This window comes from Tamandua tetradactyla, chromosome 19, assembly GCF_023851605.1.
Source record: "Tamandua tetradactyla isolate mTamTet1 chromosome 19, mTamTet1.pri, whole genome shotgun sequence".
Classification (NCBI taxonomy): domain Eukaryota; kingdom Metazoa; phylum Chordata; class Mammalia; order Pilosa; family Myrmecophagidae; genus Tamandua; species Tamandua tetradactyla.
The window spans coordinates 59,795,113-59,821,733 of NC_135345.1; positions in this window are offsets into that span (position 1 = coordinate 59,795,113).

Consider the following 26,621-nt stretch of genomic DNA (forward strand, 5'->3'; position numbering starts at 1 on the left):
CATAACTTAACCTAATACTCATTAAATGGTCCTATTTACAATGGGTTCACACCCACAAGAATAGATTATTACTTATCAACACAGCTATCATCTCCTCAGGCAAGGCTTGCCTAACCACTAATCTAATATGGCAATCCTCTATTACGCTCAATCCCCTTCTACATTTTTTTTCCTTCATTTGGAAGGAATGTGATTGGAAATTTGGCAACAAAGAAGTCTGATGAAGAGGTATATGGATAGACAATTCCAAATGGGCAATAAACATGAAGATAGTTGCATCTCATATGAATACTCACTAAAAGGCGAGTTCAGCAGAGGAAGATTTTAAAAATCCAGTGCATAAGATGACCCATTTGGTGGACACCGTCAGTATTTTTCCCCAGCCAGTCCTGTCATTGCCCAAAGGGCTCATGAACAAAGTGGGCATGGTGGTAGGAATGGAAGTTATGCATGGGCTCAGAACAAGGACTTCCACTCACCAAGGCTGACCTGGCTGGTTAGCAGAGTGCAGTCTGCCAGCAGCAGAAACCCACACTCAGTTCTTGATATGGCATCATTCTATCTGGTGGCAGGTTTATTATACTGAACCACTCTCATCATGGAAGGTGCAGTGATTTATTCTAACTGGAATAGATAAATACTCCAGATATGGATTTGCCTTCCTGTGCTCAATGCTTCTGCCAAAACCATCTATGGACTTATGGAATGTGGTAGCCATCATTATGGTATTCCACACAGCATTGTTTCTGATCAAGGATAACATCCCAATGAAGTGCAGGAATGGGCATATGCTCATGAAATTCTCTGATCTTACCATGTTTCCCATCATCCAGAGACAGTTATAGGTTGATAGTGCAGTGAAATGGCCTTTTGAAGACTCAGATATGGTGCCAACTAGATGGCAATACCTTGCACGTCTGGGGCAATGTTCTCCAGGAGGATGTATATGCTCTGAATCAGCATCTACTCTATGGTGGTATTTCTCCCATTGCCAGGATTCATGGGTTCAGGCATCAAGGGGTAGAAATGGAAGCGGCATCAGTCACTATTACCCCTAGTGATCCGCTAGAAAAACTTTTGCTTCCTGTAACCTTAAGCTTGCTGGTCTACAGGCTTTAGTTCCAAAAGGTGGAATCCTTCTACCAGGAGACACAATGGTCAGTCTACTGAACTGGAATTTAAGACTACCACCTGGCCACTTTGGGCTTTTCTTGCCTCTGAATCAACAGGCAAGGAAAGGGATTACTGTACTGGCTGGTGTGATCGATCCTGATTATCAAGACAAAATAGGACATCAGTTACACAATGGAGGTAAAGAAGGGAGGGTTTTCCTGGAATATAGGAGATTCCCTAGAACATCTCTTGATACTTTCATACCCTGCGATTAAAGTCAATGGAGAACTGCAACAATCCAATCCAGTCAAGACTACCAATGGCCCAGAAACTTTAGGAATTAAGTTTTGGGTCACCCCATCAGGCAAAGAACCATGGCAAGCTAATGTGCATGCTGAGGGCATAAGGAACATGGAATGGGAGGTGGAAGCGGTGTCAATAAATATGAAGTATGACCACATGACCAGTTACAGAAATGAGGACTTTGTTGGTATGAATATTTCTTCCTTGCTTTGTTATAAGTAAGTTTTTATTTGTACAAAAAGCAAATATCTTTGTTTTTTTCTCTGTCTTATCCTTTTATCATATGACATAAGTTGTATTGCTCATGTATTAATATTTAAGTTATAGGATATCATGTTTAAGAGTGAATGTTACCCAGGGACTTGCATCATATTCTGTAGAGATTCAGTGTATTTCTGGTTATACACAGGACATTTAAGTTTTGTTCAGTGAAAAATGCATCTGTTCTTTTCTTCTATTTAGCGATTAAATATGGTTGAAGGTGATGTGTATAGCTGCCAATTTGACAAGGGGTGGACTGTGATGGTTAGGTTCATGTGTCAACTTGGCCAGGTCTAGGTACCCCATTGTCTGACCAAGGAAACACTGGCCTAACCATTACTGCAAGGACATTTCATGAACTTACATCTTTACTCAGTTGATTGCATTTATGGCTGGTTACATTTGTGATCAACAAAGGGGATGGTATTTCTCAGTGAGAGAATACAATCAGTTGGATTTAATCCAGTCAATTGGACTCCATCATTTGGATGCAATTAAATCAATGGAGGACTTTTAAAGCTGGGGTGACAATTTCAGCATTTCAGAAGATAGAACTTTGATCTCTACTTCAGCCAGCCAGCCTTTCCTAGGAAATTCATTGAAGATCTTTATTATTGTTGCCAGTTTTCAGCCTGCCCTGTGGAATTTGGACTCATACATCCCCACATTTGTGTGAGACCCTCTTATAAAATCTTATATTTACAGATATCTCCTGTTGATTTGGTTTCCCTAGAGAACTCAGACTAATACGGTATCTATTCAAAATCTCGACCTATACCTATACTTATACCTGACTTATATCTACACCTGTACTTACATCTATACCTATACCTGCACCTGTACCTGTACCTATACCTATACCTATACCATGTCTATCCATATCTATATATGGGGAGAGAAAGAGAAAGAGAGTGAAATGATGGATGACAGAGCAATGTTGCAAAAATCTACCTATTGGTTAATCTGAAATAAGTTTATGTGGGAATTGTTTGTATTATTCATGCCATTCTTCTACAAATTTAATTTTCTAAAAAATGAATAGCAAAAAATTATCTTTGTGGTTATGCCACTAACTCATATAGAACCAGGTTTATTTGCTTCATTGATTTTGATTCTTCAGGATTGCTTTGAAGACTTATGATTTAAAATATTTACAATTTTGCAAGTCAAATCTTCAAAAGAAATTTATTCAAAGAGGCCTTGTCTCCCAGTCCCTGCCAACCTGCGCCCTTTCTGCTCCATAAAAACATTTTGCTAGTTTACAGTTCATGCTTTTACTTAATATATCTGTGTGTTTTAATTACATGCACTATATTCATATACATGCAAAATCTTGCTTTTATTTATTTAAAAATATGTTCTTGAGATCACACAAAAGACACTGATAGAGCTATTCTCCCTTCATTTTTATAAATGTACAGTTAAAATTCAGATTTTTCATAGTTTATAAACTATTCCACTTTTGTTGAGCATTTAAATTATTTCCAGATTTGTTGCAACTAATAAACTTTTTATATATATTTTTGCATTTTCACATTGATACTTTGAGAGTTATTCTTAGAAGTGATCTTCCTGGTTCAAAGTATAAATACATACATAATTTTGCCCAATATTGCCAAATTTCCTTCTGTGGAGGCTGTGTCAAGTTCCATTCCCACCAAGAAATTATTAGAAAACCTGTTTTACTAGAGTCTCACCAAAAGCACGCTACCAAACTTTTGAATTTTTACCAATGAAAAACATTGGACTGTCTGTATTCTGACAGCAAAAGACACTTTTCCCCTCAGGATAGTCTCCTCTGCAAGACATAGACTACTTACAGATTTTACTAATATCTCTTTCTTCATGCCATAATGTTTGGGTATGGTAATAACTTTTTGGCTACTAGGCACTGTTTGCTTTGTGCTTCCCCTTATATCTAACTCACACTTTGTAAATACACCCAGCCTTGAATTAATCTTGAATTAATCTTGAATTTGCCATCGGTTCCCTTTTGGAATACTGACTGATAAAGGCACTAATATTCATAGAACATTAATTGAATATCACTCTCTTAAACCTATTAAACACACTTTATTAATTATTTAAAATACCTTTTGCAGCTTGTATGATAATATCTGGATTTTAGAGATGGAAAAATTGAAGCCTATGAGTTTGGGTAATTTGATTAAATCATACCTATATTAAGCAGAAATGCAAGGATCACATACAGTACCTGAGAGCCAGTACTAGTCTACTCTATCATCATTCTCTTCTAATTAATTTTGGAAATAATTTATCATTTGATGCTTGCTTCATTATGTTTGCATTGTTTTCTCAATTACATTATAAAATTATTGAAAGCAGTTTTATAGTTTTATATCCCCACTTAAAAGGACAACTAATTATTAAGTATGTACTAAGCTAGGTGTAATTGTTTTATCTCCCTTATGTCACTTAAACTTTCAAAACTCCTATATGTTGTTCCTAACTATATCTGTACTTTATATATCAGAAAACTGAGGCACAAAGAACTTACGCAACTTGCCTAAGATCACGCAAATAGTAAGCTGAAGAACCAGAATTCTTACTCAGGCTTGCTCGGGCATGCTCTTAATCAGGCATGATTCATCTTAGGGACCCTCTTAATCATGATTCCTAGTCCAAAGCACAGTACAATGTCTTAGCAGAATGCAAGACACATAGATGCTTGAAAAATATCTGAAAGTCATAAAAAATAAAATCAGATACAGATAAATTATTTACACAAAATTTAATTTAATCTTAAAGTTAAAATGACTTATTATATAGTGTGACATTCTTCTCAAATTAAAATCCTCAAGATCTTGCAACATTTTCAACTATATAGTAAAGTATAGTAAGAGAAGGGAGAACTTTTGATGTATGTTCTTTTCTCTGTTGAAAAGCCACTTTATTATCATTAAACGGCAATATTTTTTATCAATTATTAAGTGTGATTGGAAGATGGATCTTCCTTTCTCCATAGCTCTTATCATGGTCTTACACATTGTATAATTATTATATTAAATGTTTCTTTCCTATTTATTGTCACTAAACTGTAAGCTCCATGTGAGCAGGGCTTTTCCTGCTTTGCATAAAATGCTGTTTCAGCAGAGCCTAAAATAGTGCCTGACAGATATTTGTGAAATAAATTGTATGAATCATGAATGAATATAAATTCCTTCCAGACATAGCAGCTATTTGAAGTAAGGAAGAAGAGAGGATAAGAAACACTGGTAATATATTCATTCCACCAACAAAATACAACTAATAATTTCTTGTAAACATAGAAAGTGGAGAATAGCAATTGGAAATTCAAAATATCTTGTAGACACTTTGTCCTATCGACATGACAGCCTTCTTAGTTTCAAGTTAAATGTCTTCCTCTGTTTTCCAAGTAGTGGTTTCCAAATATGAATAGGTACTCAACCAAAGCATCTAGAAACTTTTATAAAATAATCTCTCCTGAGCCCTGTCTCGTAACTGGTAAAGTCAGTTACCATAACTAGTAATTTAACAGTTTAGTATCTGATAGATATGATTAAGGCAACCATAGTAAGGACAGCAAGAATAGAAATTCCATGTATAATTATTTTAAACACAACATATAGAAAGACATTCATGATTTAGAAGAATTTAAGGAACTCGGCAAAATAACGAATTTAAAGTACTGAGATTAGTAATAAGAATATCATTAAATAAGTTCCTAGCTTCTGATAAATTCATATCTTCTTTATGAGAGTTATCAAAGATATTTTGAATATTTAAAATATTTAAACAATATTTGAAATTTCAGGGATTCAGATGTTCTGTTCTAAAGTTGATCAAAATATCTCTCAAGAACTATGAATGGTCACAATTCCCATTTTGAAAAATTTTGTTAAAATAATAACTCTGTAAAGCTCTGGAACAAGTAAATCAGCTAATGTAAATTATGGGTGAAGCATCTTAACACAAGACCACCTGTGAGTGAAAAGCTAGTACATTCTTCTTGAAGACTGGTAAAAGAGAGTTTGGGGTGCCTCAAATTATATATATATATATATATATATATATATATATATGATTATTAGACTATTTATTCAGGAACAAAGAATTATGATCTCTGTAAGAACTTTGCTCAGTTCATAGAACCCATTCATGCATGAATAGTCTAAGTCTAGTTTGTGAGAATATTTCTGAGTAAAATTTTTCAATTTCTCTTCCAAAGTAATATAATTGGTATGACAAATTATTACTATTTTTCTACTGCTTGCATTAATTATGCTGATTAATAATAGTCCAATCTCAAAATATCAGGTGTATTGACTTCATTCCATTTAGCATTTGACCTGTAATATTTTGTCTTTCATATTAATGATATTTGAAAGGAACTTGGACAGCACTCTTAATAGGATCACGAAGTAAGGAGTTGCTAATTTTATTTGTCTATATGTACTTCAAAATCTAGTGAATATTACTTTCATCTTTTCCTCATTGCCTGTTAATTTATTTCTCTACCAAAGAAACATTCAAAGGCTAAATTAAAAGTATAAATTTCTGCTCACTAAATCTTTCAGTACCTCCTGGCAATGTATTTGTGTGTAAAGATGTTCTGAGTAGAACAAATTTTTCTGAGTAGAAGATACAAATTAAAAACCAATTCTCATTCATAAAAAAATAAATTTGCCTTATGAAATTGGGATAGCCTATTTTTTTCTGAGTAGAAGATACAAATTTTTCTGAGTAGAAGATACAAATTAAAAATCAATTCTCATTCATAAAAAAATAAATATTCCTTTTGAAATTGGGATAGCCTACATGTGCTTACATGATTATGGACACAATCCATGTTGTCACAATCTAATATTTTCTGGAAACTGAAAGAAAACATTTTCTATTCCTATAAGTTACCAGTTTACATTTGTTAGCTGGGTTGCATTATCATCTAATATACATAGAAAACAAATTGGTAATTCCAGGAAAAATTTTCCCTATTTGCATATATTTTAGACCATAAGATCCCATTAATATTTTCACTTTAAAAATCCATATGAGGGTGGTGTGACAGTGGCTCAGCAGGTAATGTTCTTGCCTGCCATGCCAGAGACCTGGGTTCAATTCCTGGTGCCTGCCCATGAAAAAAAAAAATCCATATGAGGTCTTCAACATCTCCATCTTGGTTTCTTGCAAAACCAACTGACCTTTCAGTTGCTCGTGTTGAAACCCTTACTGTTACCTTTGACTCCACAATCTCTCAAACTATATCCAATCAGTTAGCATACTTTAAAAAACCCAGAAGGTGACTATTTCTCATCACTTACTCTGGTCCAAGTCAACACTATCTTTCATGCATTTTGTTGTCATAATTTTCACGCTTGCCTCCATCCTTACACTTTAATCTCACCAGAAAAGAGGGATAAAATTAAAACTCAATCTTAGTTGTGTAATTCCTTTGCTCCAACTGTCTAGCCCTTTCACATCTCACTCAGCCATCTTCAGAGTCAGGCCACCTCCTCCTACAAGCATGATTATCTCCCTAACCTCTCTATCATTCCCACCTTGATTTGCTCCATTCCAACTGAATGAATTTCTTTTTTCTCTTCAAATACATCCGAAATATTTTTTCCTAACAGCCTTTGTAATTTTTCTTCCCCTATTGAAATATTCTTTGATAATGTATTCTTTCCCTCAGGTCTTTGTCCAAATGCCCCATTTTGAATGAGCCTTTCTTGCCTACTCTACCTTAAATTACTTATTTTCCTTATCCCATCATCTCTTTGCTTTTCTTATAGCTTCCTATCTCTTGATTGTTTTACTGTCTATTTTATCTGTTTACTAATACCTTCTTCTGCTTAACTAGAACTTAACCATCATAAAGATATGGGCTTTTGTCAGCTTTCTTGACTGCTCTATTTCCAATACCTCGGGTAAGTATTTGGCCTTTATCTATACTTAATTCTTATGAATTGTATAAATTCATATTAATGAAACAGCATACATCAATGAATACTATTGGCTACATTTTATGGCCAGTGTTTTTTTTTTTTTTTCACAGTAAAAGAACCTACTAGGTCTATTCTTTCTGTTCTTGTGATGTATAAAAGAGATTAATACCATAAAAGATACTACTGCTTCTCCTACAGTTCAGAAAAATGCAGAGCTTTCATTGAGTAAATAAAACATCCTAAATGAAAATGTGCTACCATTCTATCTAAATTTTGAAGAAGTTGACATAAAGGATGAAATTTAATTACATAATCACTCCAAATTACTGAAAATCATGAGTTTATCAAATTTAATGTAAGTCCATTAATGGTATATAATTCTACTGATGAAATCTACAAAATAGTTTCCTCATTATTTACCCCCAGACTTTGTTAAACTAATACTGTTCTTATCATAATATTAAATATTACTAGGTATGAATTGAAAAATGAACAAATTTGGGTATAAAGTCTTCCCAGTGTTTTTGTTTGTTTGTTTAAGAAATTTCATTTATTGCATATTCATGAAATATGTTATATAGGTTCAAACCACTAAATAATAGGTTAGGCAAATTCTCCCTATGACAAGTCTATTTCTAGATCTATAATCTACATGTTCATCATTAATAAAAAAAAATCACAATTTTGTAAACATTTAAACACATACACACACACTCCACCAGTTGATAAATAATAAATCATTCATGGAAGAGGAACTGTCTACAACTTTTTCAGTTGTTTAATCCTTTGTAATATCTTTTAACTTTTAATATGGCATTTTTTTTTTTTAATGCATGGGTAAGCACCAGGAATCGAATCTGGTGCTCCAGTATGGCAGGCAAGAATTCTACCCCTGAGCCACCATCACATCACCCTTAATATGGCATTTTTTATTCAAGAAGTTTTATGTTTTTAGCTCCCTGTCATTTTTAAGGTAATCTGCCTTTGAATTCTTATTTTTAATATTTTTCTCCAAATTAGGATTATTCATATACATTTACTATATATTTTCTACTATCTGTGTAACTCTCTAATTCATCTGGCACATATTTTTCAATGGTGTCAAATTAAACAGGATATGGTTTCTAAATAGTCACTTTTATTGACCCTTCATTTTCAATGATTTTTCAAGGTTCTTTACATTTTAGAAAAAGTATTTAATTGTACTAGAGATCCTTTCTTAGCAATCAATTACTATTCCAGTATAATATTGTTTTCATAGCTGAAAGGTGAATTGTGAAGTTGGAGAAATATTTGAGATAAATATGCTTTGGTCACATTCAAAAACATAAAAAAATTAAGAATAAAGGGCAAATTTTGTTATGTTAGAGGTAAGTTATAGATATGAGTCTTAAATGAGGTATAAAATTTCATGCTAGACTTAAAATTACAGAGGGTTAACTCTGCCATTTGAGGCAAGATATAAGGAGACAGATGGTTTGGGGTATATTGCTGATAGAAAATGAAATCAAAATTGGGTCTTAAAATGTGATGATTTCACTTTCTCTGTAAAGTAGAAAGAAAGGTTGCCTTTTAGTTCTACACAACCCATGATGCAAAACTTTAAAAAAAGTTAAAATTCTGCTTTAAAGTAATTTGGGTTTAGAGAAGAAAGTATCGTAATGTTTAGTGGAAGACAAAATCAATTCAATATATTCCTTCTTCTTTCTTATCCTGAATAAAGTTCAAATTTGATTACATATCAGTTGACAAATGAAACATTGTCATATGTGGTAGTTAACTCTCTCTGTAATGAACAAAAAGAAGTAAAAAATCAATATTACTTGAAACTAGCACCTACATGACAATAGTGAAATGGACTCTATAGAAAAATATAATAAGCTATCAGGGAATACTTTGGTCTGATTCTTTGTGTTCAAAAGATAAAGAGAAACTTTAGTTCTATTATCAGTTGAGTCAGAGGAGAAATCACCCCAAAGATTATCCAACTGGTTTTGAAAAGCATAGAAGACTTTTTCTGTCATATTTTGTATAAAAGGAAAAATGAATTATAATCTGTATTTTTAAAATTACTGATTAAATGATTTGTTATATATAGTATAAAACAGAATCTGTATTTATTTTGATGATGATGATGATAATGTCATCTTTAATCTTTTGTAACATTGTGGTTGTGGTTTTTAGGTTTATTGTCAATTGGGAACTCAAAGTTTATATTAAATACACAGCAAATAGATTAATCCACCTACAATTTTTTTTAATTTATTGTTGTCCATATAAATAGACTTATTTTAGATATTGATAAGGAGATAAAGTGAAGCATTTAAGTATCATTCATTGGGACCAGGAAAGGAAAAACTTCAGTTCAGAAGTTACAAAAATAGGTGGTGTGCAGCGGCTTCTCCATCAGTATATTCTTGGTCTTTCTCTGTTTATGAGGTTTAAAAATCCCAGCCAGAAATTCCATGTCCCAGTCTGTCTCCAATAGCTTGCTGCTGCACTAGCAAAGCTTAGCAATCTGCCTCTGCTTTTCACTCGGTGCTGCTCTCAGCATGTGGCTCTGCCATCCTCTCCTACTGCCTCTGATTTGTCTAGTTCTATGATCCTCCATCTGCTTCTCTTTGCAGTGGCAAAGTGGCCCTGCCTAACTCTTAATTTGCATTTTGCCATCTTTCTGGTTTTGCTATTGCTGTAACTATGTTTTAAACATGTAGCACAGTTGATTGAAAACTGAAGAAATGCTTAATATGTATTTGGATTCTTTGTCGAGTAGTTAGTCTGTGAGGCAGACTGAATTGCACTCTAAACTGAGCTGCAGAAAATTCTTGCAATATGTTTTATGTAACCTAAATGAAAAAGCCAAGCAAACTGTTGCCTATACTTAGTGCTGTGAGTTAAAGACAGCTGATGGAGAAGAGCACTAACAAAAATCCTCTCTGAACTTCTCAAACCTACTAATTGAATTGGGAATTCTTTATCACTTTTGCTGGATGTTTAATCACAGATGATGTAGTAGAAAAAGCAATGGATTTGGGTTTAGAAGATCTAGTTTCAGAGTCTTTACCCAATTCCTCCCTATATGACCTTAGGGAAATAAATTAACCTTTCTCTATATCCACCCCCATTTTTCAAGGAGGCAACTGAGGCTAAGAGCAAATACAAAATTTCCTGAACTTTTCAAAGCTGGAAAATGACACAGATAGATATCAAAATCGGAATCAGAAAAAATTTAAACCTCCACCCTAACCACCACACTAGCCTACACCCTAACTATCCCTTCATTGTTTTGAAGATTACATTATAATTATGCATTTTAAACTGTTGCTCATTGCTAGAATTGACTCATATTTGAAAACTTATGTGTCATCAACTGCTACCAACCAATTATTGCCCAGTTTCCCTTTAGGCAATAGTTTAATTCTTTGGGTCTTTCATATTCTTTCTCTTTATAGGCAATTTTTTGTGTGATTAAATACACCAAACTCATTTCCCTGGTCAAAACCAAATGTTTTTTTTTTCCTCATATGTTTTCATATAGATAGCACTCTGTTCTGTATTTTTTCCCCTGCTCTGAACCAATCATTCTTGTCCTTTCCTTCTTCTAAAACTTTCTCCTTCTCTAAATCAATGAAATATTGTTTATTTCAATCTTTTTACTGACTATTCCCTTTGTCTTCTTGGCTTTATCTGAAACCTGGTGCTTCTTCTATTGCCTTCCAGTTGAAGATGAAATTTCTCTCACAGAACATGGATCTTATATCCAGACGTATATGAAATTCTCATCACTAATCTATGCCACATTTGCACCATTGCCATTTTATTCTTTTTAAAATACCCACTCACTGGTGAACCATACAGCTGGCTTATGCCACCCTTACTGTCATCTCATAGAGATGACACCCCTTGACACTTTCTTTATTCTTCAAGGAATTTGGTATATGGTTTACAATCTTTCACCCCACGGAATCTCTGACTGTCATCTTAAGTGATCCATGGTCACATACTGACTGGGTCTTTGTTATACTATTCCACCTGAAAGCATAGTCATTAATTCCCTCCCCTCTGTCGGCTGAACGTATGCCCAATCCAACAGCTCTTCAAATTCATATGGATCACTAGTTCACCAACTTCTTCAGTCCTTCTGATACACTCATCATCATGCCTTTCACTCTCCTATCAAAATTCTAAGCCCACTTGCCCTTTAGTCTTTTCACTATATTACATAGCAAAACCCTAACCCTGTATAAACTCAACCTCAGCTGTGCTGCAAAACATTTCTGAGAGAGAGAGAGAAAAAAATCAACAGAGAATTTACAACTATAAGTTTTCAACTATCTCAGTTGGGCCTTCAATCCCACTATGCTATTCTATTTCTCTGGAAGTTTCATTTTCTATTTTCCACAAATATTTCAGTCCCCTTCAACTATAATAAAATCTCCTAGAAGCTTTATTCTGACCATTTCATCCTCAACAAATGATTCATATGCCACTTCACAGAAAGAAAAACAACAACTGAATAAGATAGGAACCACTTCAATGTCTATGAAGCTTACGACAGATCAGCCAATATCTGCAAATATTTTTTGTTTCTTTTTACCCATCTTTTAGAATGGAGGACCCTGAAAGAGATTATCTAACTTGTCAAAAGTCAAATAAATAGTGACTGAGCAGGACATTGAACCTCTGCATTCAAAGTTCATTTGCTTCTCTCTAAAATACTTCATATTCCTTAAAGAGATAGACTTTAATTGTATTTAAGGATAAGAATTTTCTGCATCTTCCAATGTTTTTCTTCTCATCAAAACTGTGATATAAGAATTATAGGTCATTATAACAAGTGTAATGACATCATTTCTATATAGGGATTGGAGAAAAAACTTAATTCATAATAGAATAGAGATTAATGCTCAACAACCCTCGTGGTTAGTAATCTAACTGAATGTGTAAGAAGGCCAGTTCTGTGTGTTTGAAGTTCCTAAGATTCTAATACAATGTGCTTTATTCCTAAAACACTGCAAAATTAATGAAAAATATAATTTGTGGGGAAACGTATGTTCACTTGCATTTATAATAGGCTTTGCCTGCAGCAACAGCTGTGCCTCTGTTCAAGATTGTGATATGCTGAAAAATGGAATGTTGATTTTTGCTGTTTTCCCTTTTTCTCCCCTTAATTTATTATTCATCATTTTGAAAGAAATCAGAATCATTTTAGTTCTTTTATTATACTACAGGGGAAAGAATAATAGTGTGCCTTGAAATGCAACTATGCCCAGCTCACTCTTAATACCTGTGCTGATTTGAATGTGTTACGCACCCCAGGAAAGCCTATGTCTTTAACTTATCCCTGTGTGTGCAGGCTTATTTGGGGCGGAGCCTTTTGCTTAGGCTGTTTCCATGGAGATGCGATCCAGCCCATTCAACATGGGTCTTAATCCCCTTGCTGGCATCCTTGATGGAAGGATAAAAGGCAGAGACATTTTAGAAAGTACAGAGAGAAAGAAAATGCCTTAGGAGAAGCCAAAAACACCCCCAGAGGCTGAGAGAGCCATTTTGAAACAAGAATCCAGGAAAGAAGAACCAGCAGATATCACCATTTGCCTTCCCATGTGACAGAGGAACCCCAGATGCCAGCAGCCTTATCTCAGAGAAAGTCTCCTCCTGTTGATGCCTTAATTCAGACATTTTCATAGCCTTAGAACTGTAAATTTGTAACTTGATAAATGTCCTTTGTTAAAGCCAATTTATTTCTGGTATGTTACATTCCAGCAACTTTAGCAAACTAAAACAGTACCATTGAGGCAAATATCTCAGTCTTTTGAGTTTGTTTCAATACTGCTAACTGCAGATCAATTGATGCTCTCACGTTCACTGAAAATCACTCTTTCAGCTCTTAAAGCAGGAAGTGTAAGGATTTTATTAAGCAGATTGTTAACTGAATCTTTCATTTGAACATTGGTTTATATTCTCCCTCTGATGCCTTTCACACTTGCGAGGGTAATCCAAGGATGGAGGCATATTCATGGGGAGCTTCCTGCAGATTGTCCTTGCTCAATAGTCACTTGGAGTGGTTGTTTAATAAGCTTCATGCTATCTACAAAGGGATATTAATTAAAATACTCAAATGCCTTCCTCAAATCCATTATATTTTTGACCCCCTTCCAAAAGCAATATGTGTATATATATTGTATATATATATATGTGTGTGTGTGACATAAATGAATATAATTGACATAAAAGAGTAATATTAAGAAACTATGCATTTCCATGTTTAATTTCTGATGTTCTATTCTGAATGTCCTCAAAACAAATGTTTACCAATGCATTTTGACATCAAACTTACCAGCACTAGTACTTTAGTTTTCATCATCTACCTATTTATCACATTTAATCATTAATACAGTTACTTATTCTATTATATTTGTGTCTCTTCCACTTTCCATTATTTCTCAAAACATCACTCTTAGTCAAAAGGTTTCTAAAACACTTTTGCAGATATTTTCATTGTGTGGAAAGAGTTCTGAATTTGGATTCGAAAGGCTTGGTTTTTTCTAAGTCTTAGAATTGCTCTCTAGATGACATCAGTTATGGATGTGACTCTTACCTGCAGAATGGAAATAGGAACACATTCCTCAGACAACTATTTAACAAGAAAATGGAATCAGCTCTGGTAATAGCATAATATTTTGAAGGAGAGAGTACAGCAGATAGATAATAATATATCAATATACACATATAAAGTTTGGCTTGTTGCTGAGAATCTACTAATATACTTGAGCAACAAAAGCTAGACTAAATGTTAGCCTTATTTTATTAGAATTAATGCCTTCATATTGCATCTTCATTTCCCTTTGGCTCAATTTTCCTTTAGTGGATGCTTGACTTAATTATTCAGTTTGAAGGGGATTCTCTCTCCCTCTCTCTCTCGTTGTTGATGAAGACAGAAGCCACATGAAAACAAACTTTCTCTGTCTTCCCTAATTCTCTATTAATATTGAAATATTATTTAAGATTACTCATTATTTATTCTACTTCCTGATCTAAAGAGAAACTAGAATCCGTTTATAAATTAATATCTTGTGCAAATCTCAGTCATGACAGATTTAAGTTTTCTTAAACAATTTTTTACAGGCTTTGATTGCTTTTGTAAAGTGCCTTCTTTTGCAATATTTATGCTGGTGAATTTGAAGTTACCTAAACAGATTCTTATGCACCTGTAATGGCTTCATTTTAAAATCCATCTATCTCTTTTTTATTACTATTAAAAAGTATTATCCTTTCTTTCAAAAAGTACCATGTATGTCTGTTAATGGTGACATGGATATATAACAGAATTGTCCAAGTGCATTCAGGAGATAACAGTTTAATAAGAAAGAGAAAAAGTAAATGAACTATTATGATTTATGCTTCAAAAGCAAAGAAAAATGACACAGCTCAAGTTAGGCAACTCTGTATTGGTTGAGGGAATTTTTCCTAAAGTTTCCTAAAGTTACTTCTAAACTGGATTTAGGAGGTAAACAAAGGGAAACATTGACTAAGTGTAATGGGAGCCCCTGTGCAACAAAATGGTGCATAAGAAGGGAAATGTTCAATAGCACAAAGCAGGAGAGATGCAGGCATCAGAAAGGCACATGCTTTTGATGAGAATCCCACCCCAGTCTCCAATTTACAAGTCAGCATTGGCAAGAGTGAAAAGGACTCTGCAGGCCTGATTTCAGCATGCCTTTAAACCCTGCTTACATCAGTCGTCAGAAGAAGCCTCCAACTCTATATACATCACTTAATTTAAGCATCTTCTAGTCCTTTTTCTCTTTCTCCGGAACACATGGTCTATTAACATCAAATGTTTTTTATCTCAATTTTTTTCTAAGAAAATTCTTTTCATTGTCTTACTTTTATTGAAATCTGCCTCTTCCATGAGAACAATTCCCCTAAATTCCACACAATTTGTAGCTCTTTTATCTTAATAAATATATAAAGGGTACCTGTAGCAGAATATTAACTGGAAAATACTGTCATTAAACACTTTCCTTGCCTGACTTCCCCTCAGCTCACTGACTATGCTTTAGTCATCTATGCTGTTTTTTTTTCTTATCTACAGTTCTTTAAATTTGCATTTCTGAGTGACATCTTAAAGTCAGTATGTCTGAATGCAAGCTCCTTCTGTTTGCTTCCCAACTTGCTTTTCTTGATGTACTCTTGATTTGCATCGATGATATCAAATCCAGTTGATCAGGTCCTATCTCTCAATTCATTCCTGACTCCTCTTTTGCTTTCAAATATCAAGTTTAATTTGTCAGCAAATACTATCAGTTTCATCTTCAAATATAACAGAATTTGACCATTATCACCTTCTGTCTCGTTATCTCCCTGGTCAAAGCTGCTATCGCCTCTCTTCTGGCCTATTGTAATACCTTCGTAGTGTTTGTCAGATTTCTGCTCTTGCTTTGCTAAACTTGAATCAATTTTCAGCAAAGTAACCAGGGTGATCTTTTATAATGAAAGACAAATCATGTCAATTTTTCCTTAAAACCCTCATGGGCCTTATCAAATCCTCTAAAGTAAAATCCAAACTTTTAAATGTGCTGCATGTATTGGCTGCCCATTGCCTATCTGATTTCATCTTCTCTCATTCCTCCCTTGCTCACTCTGCCCCAGTCATAGTGGCTTCAGTGCTGTTCATCAAACACTCACACTCCAAGCACAGTCTCAGTCCAGGGTTCTGCACTTGAAGTTCCATGTGCCTGGACTGTCTTCAACTACAGAGTCTTTGAGCTCACCCCTTTGCTTCCTTTAGGTCTTTGCCCAAATGTCTTCTTCTTAGCTAGGCCTTTAGGATGGTCTTATTTAAAATTACAGCACTGTAATACCTCTCCCCTCAGCACACACAAATGTTCTTCCTACTTCCTTTCAATGATTTCTCTCCATTATGCTCATCATCTTATCTATTATGTTATTATTTTGATGTTGTTTTTATCTTCTGAAAAATAATGGGAACCCTATAAGCACTATGATTTCTGACTGTTTTAATCACAGCTTTAGTTTCAGGATCTGGAAAAATACAAGGCATTGTATTCATAAGTATTTTTCTAGTCATTAAACCCCAAAACTATCAAAAGTAACCTGGAAGTTTATTAAAAATAACAGCTATAACTTATAGAAATTAAAACTCGATATGAAATGGAAAATTGCCAACATTTCTGAATATTATTATTGTTTCCTCTTCCAATCGTTCCCACTTGTATCTTCCCCAAAGGCAATGGATTTAACATCAAAAATTTATTTTACCTTTTGTGTTTTATAGAACCATAACATATATATTTTTCGATTGCTTACTGTTTAGCTCAAGATATGCTTATGATATTCTTCTACATTTTTAATGTAGCTGTAATGTATATATTTTATTGCCACATAATATTTCATTTAATGATTATATAAGTATTTATCTATTGTAATGTTGGTGAACATTTGCCTTCTTCCAAGATATTTGTATATTATTATTAACAAAAGTACTATCAACGTTTTTGTACATCTGTTTGCTGTCATTGTGGAAGGTAATATCTGGCAGGGAAATTGAGAAGAGTGTAAATGGATAGAAGTAATATTTTAATTCTTTCTGACCTATGTGGTGGTTAAATTGGTACCATCTCTAAAATTATTAAATTTAATTAATTAAATAATATCTACTCAATTGTACCACGACAATTTTTAGCTTCTTCTCTTCCTGAGAAGTCTTGAGGATTCTTTCAGCAAACATACCCTAGGCTTAAAAAAAAAGTTAACAGAACACACACAAGACTATTACAAAATCAACCCTAAACACACAAATTTAAAATAAAACATGAAATGAGCCAAACCCAGACACTAGAGCAGCTATTCTTGCAAAATCATGTTCTCACAACTAGCAAGACTTATGTCATCAAAGATCAGTGCAGTGATGTAGTCATAACTGGGGGTAAAAATGACAGATAAAATCTTCCTGGTCTACCCTTGCCAGTTCTACAGGTAATCTATAGCTGCTGTCCAGAGTTCATAACGTGAAATTAAGCTCAACTGGAAAAAAATTCTCATTAAGAAGTTAATTTTGGCACTAGACATTTTTGTATACGCAAGGAAATTTCTATAGTACAAATTATCGTTCTCAGATAATATCAATAATCAAAGTATTTTACATTGATAGTGATTTCCCATATATCTGATAATATGCTTTTCTAAACACATAGATATACTGCAAATATACTGTATATACACTGATACGTTACCAGTGAAATCCTTAATATCCTTAAAATCCTTAATATATAAATCCCATTGTTAGAAAATGCTCTTATTTTCATGCAACAGAAGAATGAAGCTTCTAGCTTTAGCAAGAACCACCCCTATGCTGTCACGTTAACATAGGAGGAACCTGAGAAAGCTGAGAACAGAGAGGCTATGTTACTTGTGAAAAGTGATGCAATTTTCTCTGAGATTATTTCTGAATATAATAACAAAGAATTTAAGGATCATAAGATATATGAAGCACATGAATACTGGCCTTACTATGACAGATGAAAATTTTATGAAGCCAAAATACTAGTATTAATTCATTCCTTTATTCACCATCCATTCACTCTATATAGATATGTCTGTCATGTGTAAGGCACTGTCCCTGGTTCTGGAGATTTAGAAAGAACAAGCATGATAAAATTACTGTTTAATAGCATTTGTGTTCAATTTCAGAAGACAGAAAATATTTCAGGCAGCAAAATGTAATGACTTGAAACAACTATTTACTTACCACACACCTCTGCAGGTTGCCAATTTGGGCTGGGCTCAGCTCATTGCTTTTTCTCATCTCAACCTGACTCACTTGATCTCAGCTGGGTTTCATCATATATCGGTGGTGAACTTGTGGGTTGGCTAGAGCTGCTGGCTGATATGGCCTTGCCTGGGAGGGCTGGGGCAAATGAGGATCTCTTCTTGGCTCTTACCTTCTTGCAGGCTGAACTGATTCTTCTCATGGTGACAAGTTTCTAAGATCAGCAACTGAGCAAATACCAGTGTAAATGCACTCTTCCGAGTTTCTATTTGCCTCATGTCTGCCACTCTCTCATTGACCAAATGAACCAAATTTTCATGGCTTAACAATTAGTATATAAAGGACTGCCTGAGGATATTGATACAGGGAGCTGTGAAAAAGTGGGAGCATCTTCACTGTAACAATATACTATAGACAGTAAACAGTAAATAAAGAAAGGAAAATATGTTTTCTGATAAGAAATACAAGACTATCTAAGATAGTTGCACTTGACGACTCTAAATAGACAATGCATAAGTTTCAGATCACCAGGGATATGATTGAATATATACAAAGTATTTTGCTTTTGTAAATCCCTGTACTCACCATATTTCATAAAAAGTATACTCATATATTTTATATGTACAAGTAACTTGATATGCAAAGATCATTTTACTCAAGAAGCTCAAAACATAATAGCACAGATGCAAACTTAAATGCATTATTATAAACACTATCATAAGAGTGGCTATAAAAAAGTGAATATTGTTCTATTTTATAAGAATTGGTAAAATATTTCCTGGCCTGTAGCATTAAAAAATATTCAGCCCCACCCTTGAGGAAATACAGAAGGTCCAGTTCTCTTTTGAAATGAAATGTGTAAAGTAAAAAAAGGTTAAGGGAAATCTTCCACTTTTTAGCCTCTCACTGACATGAAACAGATATGCAGTGGCTAAAGCACAGCCTATTACAAATGTCACAGATATTTTTCTTACAAATGTTCTTATTAATTCAAAAATCCCTCGAGAATAAATTATATATGCAATAATAGAGAGTAAAACAGAGTTTATTCTTTGTGCTGAGTGGAGAGGTTTCATAGTCTTCATTCACAAGTGAATAATGTTTCTTTTTTAATTTACAGAAAATATTCTCATTTCTTCAAGAAAGAGTAAAAAATAATAATGACAATAGAAGGCAAAAAGGGTTTTTTTTTCAGTTCTCATTTATGTAAGATATTACATAAGAGACTTAACATCAACTTATGTAAAGGGAAAAGTCCTTGGTGTAAGCAATATGACCACTGAACTAGAATGCATAGATTGGTCTCTAAACAAATATTATTGAAAAAGCCTCTTAATATTTTAGGGCCTTTCCTCATTTTTACTAATTAAATATAGCAATATATGACCTGGGGAGGTACCGTTACCCCTCTTTATTTTTTGTGATAACTTTAGAAATGTATATTATATTCAACATTATTTCCCAGAATATTAGCAAATAACTTTGAAAACTGCAATATTCTCAGGTGTCTAGTTCTTCCAAGGACAATATTTCCTCCTGCTGAGATTCTCAAAGACTTAATTTAACAACACTGAGTAAACCCAGTGTCTAGCAGATTTCATATACTAGAATAACTTGACAGCTGTAATATTCAATGAATCAGTGATGTGAAGGAAATATGTGCAAAGAAGTTTATAATTAAGGCACTGGGGTAAATGTTGCAGAAAATACAATAATACATTTGAAGCGTTGGCTATTCTAAATGATCTTCAACAATTTTCCCAGTGACCCGTGTCTCACAATATGGTAAAAAGAATACTGAATAGTGAATCAGAAGATATAGAGTCTGAAATAAGCTCTGGTAATAACTTAATAAATGCCATTAGGGAAATTACATCACCTCTATCAAACATACTGGCCTCAATTTCATTCTCCTCTTCTGAGTATCAGCTTTCTGTCTCACAAAGTGAGCAGGTTGAACTAAATTAAGTTCCAGGATCCTTTACTTTCTCCTTCTGAGATGCTCTGTCTCTTCAATTTTCTAGGAGAGAGCAGCAGTAGTCCTTGGGTCTGGAGAAATTATTTGACTGAAAATGTTTATCCTGGCTAAATTATTAGCAGAGCTTGGAAGATGTAATCAAATGCATAAAAGGCATGGACAGTTGGAAAAAATGTAGGCAATAAGTCCAAAAAACTTGTCATATTTGCTTAGTGTTCTGTGTAATAAAAGACAGTTAATATCTGTTTTTAGAGAAACAACTATTATAGCCAGTTTTTTGTCCAATATTTTACTTAATGAGTACATGGAATGCATATATGCAGTTCCCAGTATTCTGAGCATCTTTATGTTAGAAGAATTTCCTCACATTGCTTAGTTGTAAAGTAAATATTCTCTGTTTTCTCTTTCTCCATACATACATTAATTCCCTGAGCAACTGAGGATTTGTTTTGTGTTTTTGTGTGTGTGTGTGTGCATGTGCATGTGCATGTGTTTCTCTGTCTGTGTATATGTTTTTCTCAATTGCTTTCTGGAAATTAACCTGAAATGAAATTGTGGAATTTCATAAAGTCTAATGTATTATAATTGCACTTTTATTACATTTCCAGTTCATGCTATTCTAATACAGGTGGCAACTATATAGGAACTATTCACCTATTTATACATACTGAAATTAAGGGTATGTTTTGAGTCAGGTCATAGCACCTGTCTTATTTAAATTGACAGTGTACTTTACATTCCTTTATTTTGCTCTATCACTGTTTCCATAGTTCTTTTTGTACATGGCTTTAAAATGAACTTTGTCAAGATATAATTTACATAATGCAGATGAACCCATATTTAGTATACAGTTCAAGAGGTTTTGATCATTGTAATCACCCATGTAACCACATTGTAATCAAGATTTAGAACATTTGTATTGCCAAAAAAGGTTCTATCACTGATTTGCAGTGAAGTTTCAGTGACTCTGGCACCTGTTAAGGACTGATTTATTTACTTTCTGTCTCTATAGAATATAGTTTAGCATGTCTTATAATTTTAAATACGGTTTTGCTCTACTCTGCTTCTTGCCCTCTGTATAATGTTGTTCTGATCTAATCATGTCATTATGTTTATCATATATATATTTTTTTCATGGGCAGGCACGGTAATAGAACCCAGGTCCCCAGCACATATTTCTTTATATTGCTGAATAGTTTGCCATCATTTGGTCATACCAAAAGTTGTTTATTTAGTCACCCATTGATAGACATTTAGGTTGTTTTCAGTTTGTTTAGGACTACCAAGAAAGTTACCAGATTGCCTGAATTTCAGTTCATTCTACTACCTATTATTTTTATGATCTTGAGTAAGTTATACAATTTCTCCATGCCTTAGTTTTCAACATGGCTAATGGGAATACTAGTAGTGTCTACTTATAGGGATGTCATAAGGATGAAATGAGTCAACATTTATAAATCACTTTCAACAAAACCTGGAAGATATTATGTGCCAGATAGATGTTTTTTGCTATTGAAGTAATTTTTTAGCTCATTGTCATACTTCCATTAAAGTCAAAAAAAAAAAAAGTCTTTAATTAACAATAGGATCCAGGAATTGATTTTTTTTTCACATTTTTCCATATTAAATAAATTCCATTGTGGTCTCTTCATCTTACTGGTAGATTTAAAAATAATTTTAAACCATAAGTTAATAAGGCACACATAAGAATATAAAATGGGAAATAAAACTGTAATGTGCAATATTAGTATAAAACAGGAAAAGTGAGAATAGTTAAAATAATATTCCTTTTTACAAATAGCAATAATCAACCATTCATTCTTGAATTCTATATTTACATTTGTTAGTGTTCCCACCTCACCCTTTTTTTCCTGAGATTTGAACATCACATAATAGGAGCAGGTCTTAGGTAGGGAAATATTTAATTGAATATAAGACTCTGGAGAGGATGCTTTTGCTCTTTATGAGAAGGGTTTTAGGGGCTGCTGTGGACTTATCAGATGAAGGGGACCTGTCAGTCACACGTGCCAGCATGCATGCACCTAGCTTTCCTGGTTAAAGATTACATATACCTGGAGTCACCTCTGTTCCTCATTAAATTAAAGGCCTAGGGGGCAGTTTTGAAACTGTATAACTTATTCTAGATCCAGGAAAAAATATATAAAATTACCTTTATTTTCCTTTTCTCTTTGTTTTAATCTTGTTTACCAAAATTGAAAAACATAGGAGTTAAGCTGGTAGCACTTATGCTTTTCTGTGTTTCTCAGATCCAATTATGAATGGTTCGGGAGGAGACACCTCTAACCATGCATAATTTTGAATCACCAAAGGAAAAATGAGATGAAAGTTGCCACTAGTCTGCACCATCAAAATGTTAAATAGATTAACAACAACAATAACTGAAAATAAATGGTAAAATATTCAGAAATTTGTCTGCAAGCAAACAAACAGCAAGTATTTGTTGTCATTATGCTTTCTATCATAAAACAGGCTCTACACTGGTAGCTGCTACTATCCTCTGTAGAGTCTGTTGGGTTCTTCAGATTTGACTGCTTCTCAGGGAAAGAGTTACTTTTACCCTGAAGCATAGTCATGCTATCCTCAATATTCAGAGATGTAAAATACTGTATAACAAGTTACAGAATTTTTACTACACACATTTGCTCATTTGTCCTTTAAAATACAATGTGAGTTGGAAAATAAAGGCTTAATTCTTTCTACTTAAAAAAAAATCTCTCTTTTTAACAAAAAGAGTGCCGTCTATTAGAACCTGAAAGAACAAGTAGACCAGAGATCGCTTTTCTGTTCTGAGATTGGAATGTTTTTATTAATAGTTTCTTTGCATTGTAAGACGCTCTCATTACAAATCTGCTTATCTAATAAATGCTCTAATAATGGTCTAATAAATTAGGTCTATGACAAAGGAATAGTGGCAAATCAAACGGTAATTAGATGTAATAGTGAGAAATTTGTAACATGCACTGTAGCATCACATGATGAAGTTGTCCAGAATTTGTTAGTGATAACGAAGGCAGGGTAACATAGAGGAAATAAGCTTAGAATGTACTCAGAAGGCCTAGGCTTCTATTTGAACTTCATTCTTTGATTGAGGCACCTGAGACATGGTACCTGATCTGTTGAAGACAGATTTTAAAGAGACAGATTTTTTTTAAAGTAGAAAGAATGAAGCCTTTATTTTCCAACTCACATTGTATTTTAAAGGACAAATGAGAAAATGTGTGTAGTAAAAATTCTGTAACTTGTCATACAGTATTTTACATCCCTGAATATTGAGGATAGCATGACTATGCTTCAGGGTAAAAGTAACTCTTTCCTTGAGAAGCAGTCAAATCTGAAGAAACCAACAGACTCTACAGAGAATAGTAGCAGCTATCAGTGTAGAGCCTGGCTGTACATACACCTATATAAGGGTAAGATGGCTGCACCTATTGCAATCTTCTTTGTTACCCTTACTTATCTGCCAATAACAAACTCTGAACCCAGAATGAAAGCTTTGCATGTGTCCATCATGTCAATTTATATTCAGTGAACTATATATTGTTTAGTAATATTGGTTCATCTTTAAAAATCTAGAAAATTGCTTAATTATCCAAAACACTGAATATCTTATATTTCCATTTGAGTTTCATAAGATTGTCTATAGTCTCATACTATTTTGACTGTCACTAAGGCTAGGCTGAAAATTTGCAAGCAGGAAACATTTCCTTGGGGATGATATAAAACAGTGTTGTGTATTTATGCCTGTGTGTTTTTCTTCCAAATTAAATTTATTAGATTACATATGCTTGCATTTCATTATGAGACCATAAAATGCAATATACTCTATAAATATCGATGCGATGCAGTACCTAAATTATATTTAGACTATGTTGAAGACAGCAACTGCAAAACAATGAAAAATGAAGGCTCTTATGGTAACAGAGGTATTCAGAGCAAGAAAACTATTTCTTCTGACTATAGCATAAGGGAGACCCTTGCTGTCAACAAAAGTTAACTGTATAAGAATATTTATTTTAAAAGAGTACAGTAAGTGTGGGCCAGGGTGGCTCAGCAGGTGGAGTTCTCACCTGACTGTGTCTCCGGGTTCAATTCCTGGTGCTCTCTCACTCAAAAAAAAAAAAAAAGGAGTACAGTAAAATATGTTAAATTAAAATAAAATTAAGAAGACAAGTATGTTAAACTACAACACTAGACTCTTTTAAACAGAGAGTGTATTCAAATACTATAGTTTGTAAATGAAACAGTTACCACATTTTCCCTTGCAAGACAGTTTTATATATACCAGTTATTGTGTTAATTGGTTTTTATGGTCTATTTTATTTAATTCCCACAACTAATCAGCAATGTAAGTATTAGGTGTTCTTATTTTTACTGGAGGCATGGAAGACAAGTCAGGTGAAAATAATTTGAATGTTGATTTAGTTTCCAGGATGCTAAAATGAATACCATACAATGAGTTGGCTTAAATAATGCAAATTTATTGGTCCCCAGTTTTGAATCTAGGAGAAGTTCAAAATTAAGGCATCAGCAAGGTGATGCTGCATCTTAAAAGATTATGACATTTAGCACTGGCTGTTAGTGATCCTTGATCTTTGGCTTTTTTGTCTCATGGCAGTGCACATGGTGGCTTCCTTTTTGTGTCCAATTTCCTTTGCTCATAAGAGCTTCAATCATACTGGATTAAGATTCACTCTCATTCAGTTTGGGCATAACTTAATAGCATCCTCAAAAGTCTTATTTGCAAATGGGTTCACTCCCATGGAACTAGAGATTGGGAACTTCGCCTGTCTTTTTGAGGGCCATGATTAAATTCCTGACTGTGATCCCAGAAAAATAAGTCTACCCAGATCAAAACGACAGAACTGTACTATGTGACTGTATATGACTGTACTATAAGCCATGAATTCCGTTTTGGTCTTGTAGGGGCCCCCTTACCCTCCTGGTGAAGCAGTTTGTAATTTTCTCATCAACTTAACCTGCCAGAGAGAATTCTTCCAAATATTTCCCAACTAAGGTGGCTCTTAACTCTCTCTGTTTGGGTTGTATTAAGTCCTGGAAGTAGACCTTATTGTAATGAGTTCAACCCTTTTTTCTGTTTTAAATAGTGCTACTTTATCCTTATGAATTACTCTATTCCTGTAAAGAGATAACTTTCTTGGGTATCTTTGGGAACTTAATTGTGTTAGCTTTCACATTGTTGATATAGCATTTGTTTGTTACATTATTTTACTCATGAGACTAGAAAAGAGTCTTTTTTAAATGTCAGTTTTCTTTCTAAGCATGAAATTTGAATTCTGTGCCTAAAAATTAAATTAAAAAATTAACTATGCTTTTAGTATCAAGAAATATTTATCTTGACAATCTAGTTATTCAATACTTGAGAAGTCCACAAATATTTGCAGGAGGGTCTGTTACTTATGGAAATCTTTAATTGCTCACAATATCCAAAATGACATAAAACTGAAAATAAGTATATGGCATTCAGTGAAAAGCATTCAGTGAAAAGCACAACTTCTATATCTTGATGACAGGCTGACTTAAATCTGCATATGATTCATACTTCCTATAGAAGGTAGAAAAATAACAGTATCAAAAATTTTAGCAACTTTCTCCAAGTTAAAAAAATTAGAACTTTTCAAATTTGTTTTATTTTTCAAGGGAAATGAATGTAACTCAAACTGCTCCAAGAAATAACTATCCTTACTGTTTTTAATTAAAATAAAGTCTAATATTTTGAAAGATCTCCTATGCAATGTATACAAATCTATAGAATGACGCTAATATAGTAGAATTTTTAAATATAAATTATTTTAAGTAAAAGAATTATATAAAACCTGATTCTTTGTTCTTTCATTCCTTCATGCCAAATATTTTGAAAAAAAAATCCTATGGCTCTGATGCTTTGAAATGTTTATTATGTTTGCCTTCAGATAATTAAAAATATTCCTTATCTCCACTTATGCTTTCTATATTGGTAATGTGTAATTTAACTTGCTCTTCATATCGATCTGTACCTGAAGGATGTGTAGACAGATTTGGATTGGAGCAGTCACTATTATTATTATTATCCTGTAGAAAGATGGTGAAGTCTTCATTTTTCTCATAAATTTTTTATATCCTAACTCTTTCTGTATACAAGAGAGTAATAATCAGATCTTGCAGAGAAGATTTTTTAACCAAAAAAATGATGGTTTCTCCAATCTTGGTACTGTGCCAAATCAGC